At 39.8% G+C, this 13,358-nt stretch overlaps 2 long non-coding RNA genes across 2 annotated transcripts; one reads left to right on the top strand and one right to left on the bottom strand.

The window, feature by feature from the left end:
* The first annotated feature begins 7,514 nt into the window (after positions 1-7,514).
* On the top strand, positions 7,515-8,456 carry LOC141398630 (uncharacterized). Its single transcript, XR_012411684.1, has 3 exons — positions 7,515-7,886; positions 7,967-8,270; positions 8,328-8,456. It is a non-coding gene; the product is annotated as an uncharacterized lncRNA (long non-coding RNA).
* A 409-nt stretch (positions 8,457-8,865) lies between these two features.
* Positions 8,866-11,935, bottom strand: LOC141398629 (uncharacterized). The gene is made up of 3 exons (XR_012411683.1): positions 11,679-11,935; positions 10,583-11,618; positions 8,866-10,517 (listed from the first exon to the last, which is right to left on the bottom strand). It is a non-coding gene; the product is annotated as an uncharacterized lncRNA (long non-coding RNA).
* Between the last annotated feature and the right edge of the window lie 1,423 nt (positions 11,936-13,358).

The following is a 13,358-nucleotide window of genomic DNA, read 5'->3' as shown; positions in this document are numbered from 1 at the left end:
AAGCTGGGAAGAGGATCAGATCTCCTGAAGAGCAGAACACTGCAAAGCCAACAAAAAAGAAAAAGAGCTCCACACCTTCAAATGATTCGAGCAAGCCGCGTCAAGAACCTCGCAAGGGAGGCTGTTCCGAGAATCCCTTGGCAGAGGGCGACAAAGTGAGCGCGAACATGAAAAAGGTGTGCCCGGCCGCGGAATCGACTGCAAAACCTGGGGCTTCCGTAAAGAAATCCCGGACCAAGTGGAAGAGGAAGAGGGCTGCGGAAACTGGTAAAGAGCCGCCATCTTATGCCAAGGTAGCAAAGAAACGATACAGGGACGAGCTCTGCTATGCAGTGATCGACACCAGTAGGGGTTCCGGCAAGCTACCCAAGGACCAAATTCAAGCCATTGAAGATGAGGTCAATAACCTAATATTGGACCACCTAATGCAGGGAGGAGATCCAATTCAAATTGTCAGCAGCGGGGTCAAAGGGGACATGATTGTTTACCAATTTGCCCAGCATGCAAACGTTGCCGCCCTCAAGGATATTTTCAGTAGTATAAGACCTCCATGGGAAAGCGGCAAACTCAAGCTGGTGAGGAAAGACCAAATTCCTCAACTGACTAAGGCATCCGTTTTTGTCCGAGGTTGGGGCAGCAAGTTCGAGACGGAACGCATGCTCGAGGTCTTTGGTCGTCAAAACAGGACATTGGATGTGAAGAGTTGGGAGGTCTTCCACAGGGAGGAGCATGAAGATGGTACTCTCCTTGTGGTCGGAATTGACCAACTCTCCATGTCCAGTCTGACAAAGACAAAGGGTATGGCCTACTACGTTTCAAACGCTGTCCGCTTCAAAACGGGAAAGGCGAGCATCGGCGTAAACGAGGAAGCCAAAAATAACAGCGAGGAGGCTTCACCTCCGAGCAACAACCTACAGGGAGCCGACATTGAAATCAGCGCTTCCCAAGAATCCCGTTTACTGGAGGACCAATGATCGGAGGCATCCAGATAAACCTCCATCGGAGCGAGACGGCAACCATGGCACTGATGGAGCAAATTAACACAGGTAAAGTACACATAGGTTTGATTCAGGAACCATGGACTATTCAGAACAAGGTCTCTGGACTAAACCATACAAATTACCAACTTTTTTATGCTAATACAGGGTCTCGCCCGAGAACCTGTATAATATGTCACAAAAACTTAAGTTTTCTTTTCTCCCCAGAGTTGTCAACATCGGACGCAACTGTACTGAAGCAGGGGAATGGCAACATATACCTGGCCTCAATATATCTGCCGTATGATTCACCGACACTACCACCTACGTCGGAGCTGCAGCGGCTGGTGAGGGAAGCAAAACAAACAGGTAACGAAGTACTAGTAGGTAGCGACGCTAACTCACACCACGTCACGTGGGGAAGTACTAAAGGCCTGCGTACATAAGCTGCTTTGCCTGATTGCCTTGCTTTGCTGCTTCAATAAAAAATAAAAGAACAAAGAAGGCCGACCCAATTTCCAACTGATGGCAACCCAGTTCGAAATTTCGTCTTTATTCTATTATTTTTATTACGTCAGAAATGAAGCAGGTAAGCAAGGCAATCAGGCAGAGCAGCTTATGTACGCAGGCCTTAATACTAACAAAAGGGGCCAAGCCCTTTTAGATTACTTGAATACTAACGACCTAGTAACACTTAACACAGGGAATACACCCACCTTTGTTAACAAGATTAGGGAAGAGGTATTAGATATAACAATATGCTCCGAAAATCTTATAAACGATGTGCAGAATTGGAGGGTCTCGAAAGAGCACTCCTTCTCAGATCATCGGTATATAAGATTTGAACTAAAGGCCTGCGTACATAAGCTGCCTTGCCTGCTTACCTTGCTTAAGCCCTCGGCACATACGGTCCGTTTAGTGACACGTTGGGACATGCGTTGTCCCAAAACAGTTAAATTATGTTTAACTTTAATGCGCCAGCCATGTTGTTGTTTTTCAAAAAACTTGGCATCACTTACACATTTTTCATGTGGTTGTTGTAGCGCGACGCATAACGCACCGTATGTGCCGAGCGCTTTACTTCTGATAAAAGAATAAAAAAGAAAAGGGCAACCCAGTTCGAAATTCCCTCGGCCTTCTTTATTCTTTTATTTTTATTATGTCAGAAATGAAGCAGAGAAGCAAGGCAATCAGGCAGAGCAGCTTATGTACGCAGGCCTTAACTCGGCCACCGCCGATACCTATAAGTTTCCGAAATAAATCCAAAACCAACTGGATAAAATTTGGAAAACTAATAAAAGAAAGGCTAGGGCACGATAGCTATGAATGCTCAAGCACGGAAGATATAGACAGAAATGTCAAAATTATAACGGAGGGCTTAGTAAAGTCATTCGAAGAAAGTTGTCCCCTTCGAGAGAGGACATCGGCCTACGAAAAACCCTGGATGACAGGAGAAATTCGTAACAAAGGCAAAGAGGTCCGAAGGCTTTACAACAGAGCTCGACGTAAAAAATTAGCTGTATTCTGGGATAACTATCACACAAAACTTAAAGAATACAACAAAATGACAAGAACAGCAAAGCGCAATTCCTGGAAACTCTTTTGTGAACAGGTAGACAGCGTAAATGATGTATCTAAAATAAAAAAGTTTCTATCGAAAACCCATACACAAACCGAGATTATGGTGAATGATATGGGAAATAAGATGAAAACAATCGAGGACACGCTAGGGCTTTTGATGAGTACGCATTTCCCGCCGAGCACTACGGCAAATGTAGGGATATCGGCAGTTGGGGAAAATGCTACGGACGAAGCACCAAACATTGATGAAACAATGGTCAAAGATGCCATCAACAGTTTCAAACCTTTTAAAGCAGCGGGACCAGACCAGGTCTTTCCGGCCTTACTCCAAAAGGAGGTGGACTATATTTCGTCCAAATTAGCTGGTATCTTCAACGCATGCTTAAAATTTGCGTATACCCCTAAAGCCTGGCAGGAGGCGAGGGTAGTGTTTATCCCCAAACCTGGAAAGGCTAGCTACGCAATTCCTAAGTCTTATCGCCCGATAAGTCTAACTTCTTTCTTACTCAAAACCATGGAACGTATAGTCGATACCATGATTAAGAGCAAGATCCCAAACGATATGCTTAAATACCCAGCAAAAAGTTTGCCTCCAAAGAGGCAGTTAAATGATATGTACAAGTGATCTGGAAGTGCATCAAATTATGCATTTTCACTCATGATTTTTACAAGAGCGTGACTACTGAAAGAGGCACTCCATTGCACTGCATTTTAACTGACCCTTTGGCACTGCATTTTAACTGACCCTCTGGCACTGCATTTTAACTGACCGTTTGGCACTGCATTTTAACTGACCCTTTGGCACTGCATTTTAACTGACCCTTTGGTATTGCATTTTACCTAACCCTTTGGGGTAGAATAGGAGGCAGTCCAAAGCACGTGTTTTGATACAGGCATTCTGCGGAAATTGTGCAAGCCATTACAAAATATGCCAGAACAAATAAAATGCATTTATTATTTGTGTAAAACAAAAATATTAAGAACTTTATTACATTAGGTGTGTTCGTTTACTCAACAATTTGTACAAGTCCAGTAACTTCTTGTAATCGACTAAGGTCTTTTGCATTGTAATGTAGAGTAAACGAACAACATCCAGTAACAATTTGTACAAATTTTGAGTAAACGAACACACATTTTAACACAAATTATGAAAATTCTCCATTGGATTCAATCGCAAACATGCGTGTTTCCTCCGTTCTCCATTTGTTCCAAGCTGAACTGTTTTTACTTCATTTGCTAAATGGCTTGCCTTCCCATCACCAGTTAAGATTTCGACATTTACTCCAACAGCACTCCATTCGGAAATTTTCTTCTCGTGAGTTACCGGAAAAATGTTCACAAATTAAATATTATTAATATTATAAATATTATAACCTATAAACTCACACCCATCATCATAGCATCACCTACATACTCAACTTCACAACAAATCCGCAATAGTCCAGCATCTATCATCATCACATATAGCCCATCCACAACACACAGTTTCTCTAAGGATGATCACAATGGACCTCAAGGTCTCCGAGTGAAGTAGCTGCCAACAACGGTAGCTGCGCGTCCTAAAACCAAACCAAATATTATTTAGTTTGTATTAACAAATGTTTGGAAATGTTAACACTCTTAAGGCCTCGGCACATACGGCGCGTTGAGCGTTGTGTTACAACAACCACATGAAAACTTCAAGAACAAACTTGGCATCACTTACACATTTTTCATGTGGTTGTTGTTTTCAACGCGCAACGCGTCGCACAACGTACCGTATGTGCCGGGGGCTTTAACTCTTTTTGGAAAATGTATGCCGCTGCCTGTAGAGATGTACAAACTGATTTATGTACATGTAGGGATCTCTAACAACTGCTAATAAAATGTAGCGAACGGAGTGCCTTTTTCACGACTCCGTTTGGACTGCATCCGGATGCTGTTAAATTGTGAGGAATTGGAGTGGCTTTTTCACGACTTCGCTAAACTGCATCCGGATGTTGTTAAAATGTGACAAGTGGATGTGATTCTTTGGATTGCATCCAAATGCGGTTAAAATGTGAGGACTGGAGTGCCTCCAGTTGAACTGCATCAAAACATGCCGTGACAGAACTAATCCACATTGCACTACTTCCAATTTATTTTGCTGGGTATAAACAACATGCATACGTTAAAGGCAGATCAGTGGAAACCGCTTTACATGAGGTAGTAAACCACATCGAAAACACCTTCGACAAGAAGATGTATACACTGGCAGTATGCATTGACATCGAAGGTGCTTTCAATAACGTCAGCACTGAAACCCTTATCCAATCCTTAGATAATTTCTATGTGGACCGGGCCCTTACGAACTGGGTAAGCAATATGCTAAGGAATAGATGGATAAGTTGCGGGCTACACGACGTAACGAAACGGGATAAAGTTGGTCAGGGAACGCCACAAGGGGGGATTTTGTCACCTCTCCTGTGGGTTACTACCATAAATAGCCTACTGAGGACTTTAACCAAAGTAGGATTTGAACCAGTCTGTTATGCAGACGACGTTATAATACTTCTGAGGGGAAAGAACCCTAATTTGTTATGCAGAAGGGCCGAATCGGCTCTAAAACTTGCATATAACTGGGCTAGACCAAGAGGTCTAAACGTAAACCCGGAAAAAACAGAAATATGTCTTTTCACTAGGAAAACAAAACTGGGTCACATCGAGGAACCTGTTTTCCTTAACAAGACTATTAAGATTTCCAATAAGGTCAAATATCTGGGAGTAATCCTGGATAGGAAACTTAAATGGAAGGATCATATCCTAGAACGAGCCAACAAAGCATACAGATGTTGGTCAACCTGTAGGAGGGCCATAGGCTCTAAATGGGGCCTCAATCCAAAGATGACACACTGGCTATACAAAAGCGTAGTTAGACCCATCCTAACATACGCGTCAGTAGTCTGGTGGACAGCGATGGATAAAAAATGTAATATAAAAATTTTACAAAAAGTCAAAAGAATGTGCTGCCTAGGAGTAAGTGGTGCTATGAGGACAACACCAACGAGGGCACTAGAAACTATTCTATACGTACACCCAATAGAAATTCAGATAAGGTATGAAGCTGCCGTCGCAGCCATAAGGCTGAAGGCGACAGACGAGTGGATCGAAAAGAACCACGTAACATACCATAAAAAAAATTCTACAGGTAACAACGGGGGAGTCAACGGATAACGTTAATTCGGACCGTATACCTGAAGCAATTGTAGTTGCCTCGTGTGAAACATTAATACCTGACAGAGACTCGTGGATCGGCGGGACCCTAGCTGGAAAGCCTCCTGGAAACTGCTGTTATACAGACGGCTCGATGTTAGGGGGAGGACGGGACTGGGACTTTTTATTGAAGAACCAGAGACCGAAATCTCTCTTCGTTTGCCGGATCACAATACGGTCCTTCAAGCGGAGGTCAGGGCGATCACAGAGTGTCTGAACTGGTTTAATGCTAACTCGAGACCAACTACCGTTAACGTCCTTACGGACAGTAAAATGGCAATCAGTGCAATAACATCCAAGACAGTAAAATCGAAAACTGTACTGGAATGCATAAATACGATAAACAATTATTCCCAGCAAGGAACAGTGCGCATTATATGGGTACCAGGCCATGCGGGGATTAAAGGTAATGAAAGAGCAAATTCTCTGGCAAAAAATGGCAGGGAATTAGCAACAATAAACTTAGACAGCGCAAAGCCTCTAAATGCGTCACGTCTAGAGTTAAAAGATTGGGCAAAGCAGGCCCATATATCCCTATGGAATAGAGAGGAGATAGGGAAAACCACTAAGATTCTCTGGGGGGACCCAAACGAGGATAAAACTAAAAACTTACTATTATTAAGTAAGGCAGACATTAGTAGGCTAACAGGTATCCTTACTGGTCACTTAGGCCTACAAGCACATCTGCATAGAATTAAATGCGCAGATAACAGCTTATGCAGGGCATGCGGAGAGGACGACGAAACGTTGGAACACTTTCCTTGCCAATGCCCAGCGTTCGCAAATATCAGGTCCCAGTCTTTAGGGACCGACACCATACCGGATAACGGTAACAGATGTTAAACAGTTAAGGGATTTTGTTAAGGGCACAGAATTCCTAAAATAACAAATACGACCCATTTCATCAATTAGTCTAGAGCGCACAACAGGCCTATTCTGGCTTAAGTGTATGTCCATTGGACATGTGGCGACTTGCGCCCCTCTTTTCAACCTAACCTAACCTACAGAAAACATAATTTTGGAAAAACTTTTGTTCGCGTAGCCTACTTTTGCTCCTGTCCATAGGAGAAAGTCTTAAATTCCGGCCGAAGGCCGGCTACTTACAGAAAACATATAATTTTGGAAAAACTTTTGTTCGCGTAGTCTACTTTTGCTCCTGTCCATAGGAGAAAGTCTTAAAACACGGCCGAAGACCGGCTACTTAAAGAAAACTTATAATTTTGGAAAAACTTTTGTTCGCGTAGCCCACTTTAGCTCCTGTCCATAGGAGAAAGTCTTAAATCCCGGCCGAAGGCCGGCTACTTAAAGACAACTTATAATTTTGGAGAAACTATATATTGTTGTAATCTGAAGCAAAAGTCGTAATAGCAAAGAAAAGTACTCACCACGAGCTTTAAAATGGTACCCATATTGCGCAAGTAAAAATAGTAAAATGTCAAGACCCATATCTCGGGAAGTATGTACTTCCCCCGGAAAAGATATATATCGTTGTGATCAGGGTCCCAAGGACTACCTATGGTGAAAATTTCAGCCCGATCCGAGAGGTGCCCATAAATAAAGTAATGGTGTTAAAGTAGGACATTCCCGAAATGTCAAGACCCATATCTCGGGAAGTATGGACTTCCCCCGGGAAAGATATATATAGTCGTGATCAAGGTCCAAAGAACTACCTATGGTAAAAATTTCAGCCCGATCGGAGAGGTGCCCCTAAACGAGACTTGTTCCTAAATAAATATATGTATATTTCGGGAAACGCATCGCAACATCATTAAAATGCAAACGTAAAGCCAATTTCCTGTGTATCTGTATGCAAGATCGTAAAGCGGCTGAACCGGAAAAGAAAAACAAACGGAAACGTGCTAACTGGCATGCAGAAACGCGTATTGCTGTGGCCACCATTGGGAAATCGATATTAGGGCAGTTATTCATTATACTAAGCCAAGGGATTTTGAAAGTTATGTGCAGGATGTTGGTCTTGCTGGTCGCGATGTCAATTGTTTTTTGGATGCTCATGGTGGTGATAAGAGACATCACATACATACATATGTCCTGGTCATGAAAGTGATGTTTCCATTATGGTGGACCCAAGTATGTAAGGTAAGTGAAAATATGTCCAACATACATATTTATGTATCTAAGAGTGAGTGAGGCTAATCAATTCTTCTATAATTTTCTAGACATGCTGCCGAAGAATGTGCACCCTTGGCAATGACCATAGCTTTGAAAATGAAGAATGGAGTGATCTGAATAATGTTAATGAAGATGTTAATATTATACAATTTTCATTTTCAGTTGTGTATATAGCAGCAGCAACTGGTTGAACAGTGGCGTTACAAGGTAGGATTGATTGTGTTCCATAAGCTCAAACAGCTGCTTTTTCTCTCGCAGTCAATGGCTATCCAAAACGATCTCCCATTACTGTTAATTTCTATGATTTGAGTTTCCTTGTAAAGACAATAGAAAAGAATACAATTAATCCAGGTAAGAAAAAATACCTAATACCTATAGCCACAATAACAATTTATTTTTCCCCGCAAGGATTATCGTAGGCCAGATGCCATGTTCCGTGTTGCAGTGAAAACTTTTCTGGTGATAGATCGGACCAGGCCATTATACGTGACTATTTCAGTAATAATTATCCCAAAGATTTGAAATTGGAAGTTGAGGTAAGCGGATTCAGCAGGGACTCAATTTTTTAAAATTGTCATAATGTTTTTACAGGAATCAAATGTCCCATTAAAATGTAACCTGAAAATAATTTTACTGGTAATGTGACTTCAAGAAATTACTTCTTGGCATTTCAAGTCCCAATTACCCAGCGGGCCCATTCATTGTGCGATAGGCTAATAGTGTTATTATGAAAGTTGTCCAAAGATTTTAGCGCATTTTGTCGTGTGTTTATTTGTAATTAAATTTATAATTTTTGTGTGCTTCAGACTTCTGTGGTTCATTTTTTTTAATATTCAGGTCAACTGGGATAGTCCCCATCAAAATTCAAGTTTGCAGTTGTTCAATACAGTTAGTCAACTAAATTATTGCAAAACCAATATTATAAACTATTTTAAATAAAACAAAGTTTTGTTGTTATAAATCAATAACATTATTTATATATTTGTTAAGAGTATAATTCTTACACATGTTTATTTTATTAATAAAATCAAAGAAACAAGTAGCTAAATTTAACAAAAAAGGCAAACAACCTATTGCTTGTATTGTCAACTAAAGAATTGCAAAATTTTCAGTCTAACAGAGAATTTTTCGAAAAGATGTTTTTAGAATTTCGTATGCCCACATCGACATCAATAACAGCTTGTAAACGTCTCTGAATTGAATGAATAAGTTTCGGAATGTCATATTCCAATGGTATTTTTGCCACCCCTTTTATGTATTTTATCAAGTCGCTCATATTTAGGGGACCTGTAGTGCGATCCTCTAACTCATTTTATATAAATTAAAATGCTTATAATTTTGGTAATTAACGATGTTCGGTAAGCTAGCGACGAATAAAATGCAGTCGTATAGATCTACCGATAGCAAGAGTGTTGTCAACTTTTATTTGAACTTTTCATTCATAAAATGTGTTAGAGAATCGTACTACTGTTCCCGCCTTTTTCAGATGTACGCATAAGGTCTCGATGGGTTAATATCTGGACTTTGGGCTGAGGTGTCGATTAATTTGGGGCAGATGCAGTCATTATCTTGGTAGTATTTATATTGCAATTTGTTTGAATTTTCAGGGACAAGAAATCCAAATTTCTTGACGCTGTTCGTTACATAATCTAAAAATACATAAAATTACATAATATAAAAAATCCTTTGCATCACCCACCCTCCCACCATAGCTGACAGTTTTCCGAACTTAACGGTACGTAATAAATGTTTCTTTTCCAGGGCTGAGAGATTTTCGCCATGCTTTTTTGGGTCCATCGTGATAGTATAACATAATTTTCATCTTATCAGAAAATATGACGTCATCCCAGCAATGGTTTTTTTCCATGGTATAAGTAAAGAGGTAGATTTAAATGAAAAAATCTATAGAACACTTGTTTTTCTTGAATTCCTAAAACTTCAAAATAAAAGCAACAAGTGGGTTTGTTTACAATGCATTTTTTGAGCATTTTATAAAAAACGCAAAAAATGAATGAAGAGTTAAGTTTTCTCCACATAATCGAGTTGTGAATATGATAAACTGATTGTTTCAATACAAATCTCACCAATTTCTTCCATACAAATGGTCTAAAAACAATTTTAAAAATCATTGAATTCGATTGTTTTTAAAATTGTTTGGCATATTATTCAAACACCACACACACATACACAGTTTGTTTATATTGTTTTGAAGTTTTAGGCATACTCGAATGAAAAAATTTAAATTGACATAAAGCTTTGGCTAACCTTTCTTATTAAACCATGGTTTTTTCCAAACCACTGGTGATGAATCCTTGTTATGTAGAACTTTTCTGACTTTTTCATGTGACACAATCCAAAATCGTTTTCAATCAGAAGAGCAAATAATTTTCTGAGGCTGGTTTATTGATTTATTTTTCTTCTTCCAATTCGTGGGTTTGCTGTTTTTGGTCTTTTAGGTGACGCCCTCAGCTTGAGCCTTTCTTCTCCCTCGTCGTGGTATATGATGTTGCACACAAATTTCAGCATAAGAGAGGTTTATTTTATTGTTGTAAACAACAATAAAATAATACACATCTCAACAAAAGCGCCGAAGTGAAACTAAAAAAGAGGTTTATTTCATTAACGTTGCAATTACTTAGTTGACAGCAAAAAGTACCACGTACCTTTACATTTGGCGGGGCAGTTGAAAAGGTGCTTTGTGTCGTGCGGGCCCACGCCGCATACTGGACAGATCTCTTGCACGGCGACATCGATTTTAGGCGACTGCAATATCCCGAGCGTAGTTGAGCCAAAACTACTCTGGTTTGTCGTGGCAGCTGCTGACGAGGGACTTTATTCACACTATATTTGCTTATGGCCTTAGCTAGCAACTGCATCCGTGTGAATGCTATTTAAACCTGCTTGATATGCATGTTGATCTAGGGGTTATCTCCTGTTTAGTTGGATCTCTCCATGTCGGGCCTACCCACCAGATGGTGATTGGGATGGCTCTCACGTAACACGCATGTGTTTACATTTTGCCTGTTGTTTCTGTTATTTCGATTTCGGCATTTATTGCCCTGCTGCTGCCATAAACAGGTAAATCAACTCGTCTCCAAGAACGACATTCACATTGTATCACTGTACTGCATGTGCGACTTCTATTCAAGCCTGACTGATAGGCTCGTTGGTCTAGAGGTTCTCGTCATTAGGGCGGCATTCTGGCAGGATTGAATATTCTTCCACTGCCTAGCGCTAATAATTGCATACCAAGCTTTCTTTGTTAGCACCCCAACTGCTGCCCAATATTTTGCGGTACTTAGTGGTTGGAATGAGGACACCATCGATCAATATGTTCAGAGGGAGCGTCATTTTAGCCGTCTAGGATGTGAACGGTGTGGCAGTGGATTTAGCGGCGGATATTTTCATATTCCTCTCAGATGGTAGAACTGCACAAAGTCAGGATAGTCTTCTCTATATCCTCGAACAACTTGACATAGTTGACGATATGGAAGGCTTTCGTATGTCACGAGCCACTATGACTTTCGGTCGCACAGCCTGTTCTGGTTCAGTCCTCTACTGATATGTATAGATATGGCTTGCAAAGCTGTTGTAATACTATGCATTGATGGCAACTGGAATACTGTGGATTCTTGATATTTCAGCTGTTTGTTGAATACCGTGGTCGCTGTTTGTGTGATTTATGTGTGTAGGCTTTTCCTGTAACGAAATGGAATTGTTATTTTATTTTGCTATTCCAATAAATATTTATTTACTTACTTGACAAATGAACAAAACGTAAACAAATAATTTGTGATAACACTTGCAACTTTTCGTACTATAGGGAATGAGTTGCATTTTTTAGTACAAAAACAGAGTTGGGTTATATTAGTATCCAGATTTTGTGCAGGATCTCAAACAAATCCGGTCATGAAAAGATTTAACTTTGTATGGTAAATCTTCATAAATTTGATGAGATTAGGCAAACAAATCCCGATAATGAAGGTTAACCCTGCAAAAAGCTATAATATAAACAGCATATAAGAACCTTCTTGTAAAACATTAGTCGCATAGATCTACCTTTTTCAAATGAACTTAAGGCCTGCGTACATAAGCTGCCTTGCCTGCTTACCTTGCTTACTTCTGATAAAAGAATAAAAAAGAAAAGGGCAACCCAGTTCGAAATTTCCTCGGCCTTCTTTATTCTTTTATTTTTATTACGTCAAAAATGAAGCAGGAAAGCAAGGCAATCAGGCAGAGCAGCTTATGTACGCAGGCCTTTACTATAACGTTCAGAATAGACAAAAATATAAACAATTTTGTTGAAAAGATACGTTTGACTTTTTGATTTCAGTACATTATTTAGAAATCGAATTCATGTTAACTATGGTGCGAGAAAGAAGCTGATACAATAATAACAACTGATGTCTTTATTTGCTGTCAAAACATATTTTTAATCAAAATTAAATAACAAATATTTCTCTTCTTTAAAGAATCTATGTGTACAACATCTTAGGGGTCGATAACAATTATCGTTGAGTGGCGTTGCCAGTTGTCAAAATAGATCCACGTATGGCAACTCTCAACTGAAGTTGCGAATCTCAGTTGACGAAGCTGTTTTTCAGCAACCACCAATTTTCAGTTGCAGTGAACATTTTCGAAGAAACAAGAAGTAAAATAGAAGGAAAAATAAACATTTTGTTAACAATTATTGATTCTTTGCATCATTAATTAATTTTGTGTATCAATATGGTGAAAATAACGACAGAGCAGCAGTTCTTAGCCTTAGCCCGAGGAGTTTGGTGACAAATACAGTAGGTTCAGTTTAAGTACAAATACTCTCGACAATGTAGATTGAGCCATGCAATTGTTGAAATCATTGCCATGGGACTTTTGGAAACTTCCGTCCTCCAAGAATCGCAACGCTGCGCACACTTTTAAAAGTGGGGGTATTCCTGTTGATTTGTAACTTTCTTTGAAGTCATCCTTTAACGTTTCCACAACGCAAACTACGGCATCCTTTGGCAATCCAAAATACGCCTTATACCTGAAATAATTTACTGATTATACAGATCTTTCCACATGATCATCAGCTTACAGTGCAGATGGCAATTCCAATGGATTCGACTTGTCCCTCAAATTTCTTCTAATAGATGCAATGTCCTGTATATTTTCTTTATCATCAAAAAATAATTCCACCGAACTTATCATTTTTTGGGACAGCATATAAAACTTGACGATCCGAAGATTCAATGGGCAGGTTATATTCCAATCTTGGGTTGTTTTCCAAATTTGCTCGAAAACTCAGCCAAAATATTAAAATATTGTCCAGAATACACAAAAGAGTTATCCAAAGCGCAAATTATTTATAAAATAGTTTTTTTTTTGGCGAATAGAGGTCACAAGTTTGAAAAAACACTGATCGATAACATGTTTATCGACCACCCAGTTGAGTTGACA

This window comes from Musca autumnalis, unplaced genomic scaffold, assembly GCF_047663935.1.
Source record: "Musca autumnalis isolate F117 unplaced genomic scaffold, ASM4766393v1 scaffold_3, whole genome shotgun sequence".
Lineage (NCBI taxonomy): Eukaryota > Metazoa > Arthropoda > Insecta > Diptera > Muscidae > Musca > Musca autumnalis.
The sequence above is the reverse complement of the archived record's forward strand: the minus strand, read 5'-3'. Positions and strand labels throughout refer to the sequence as shown.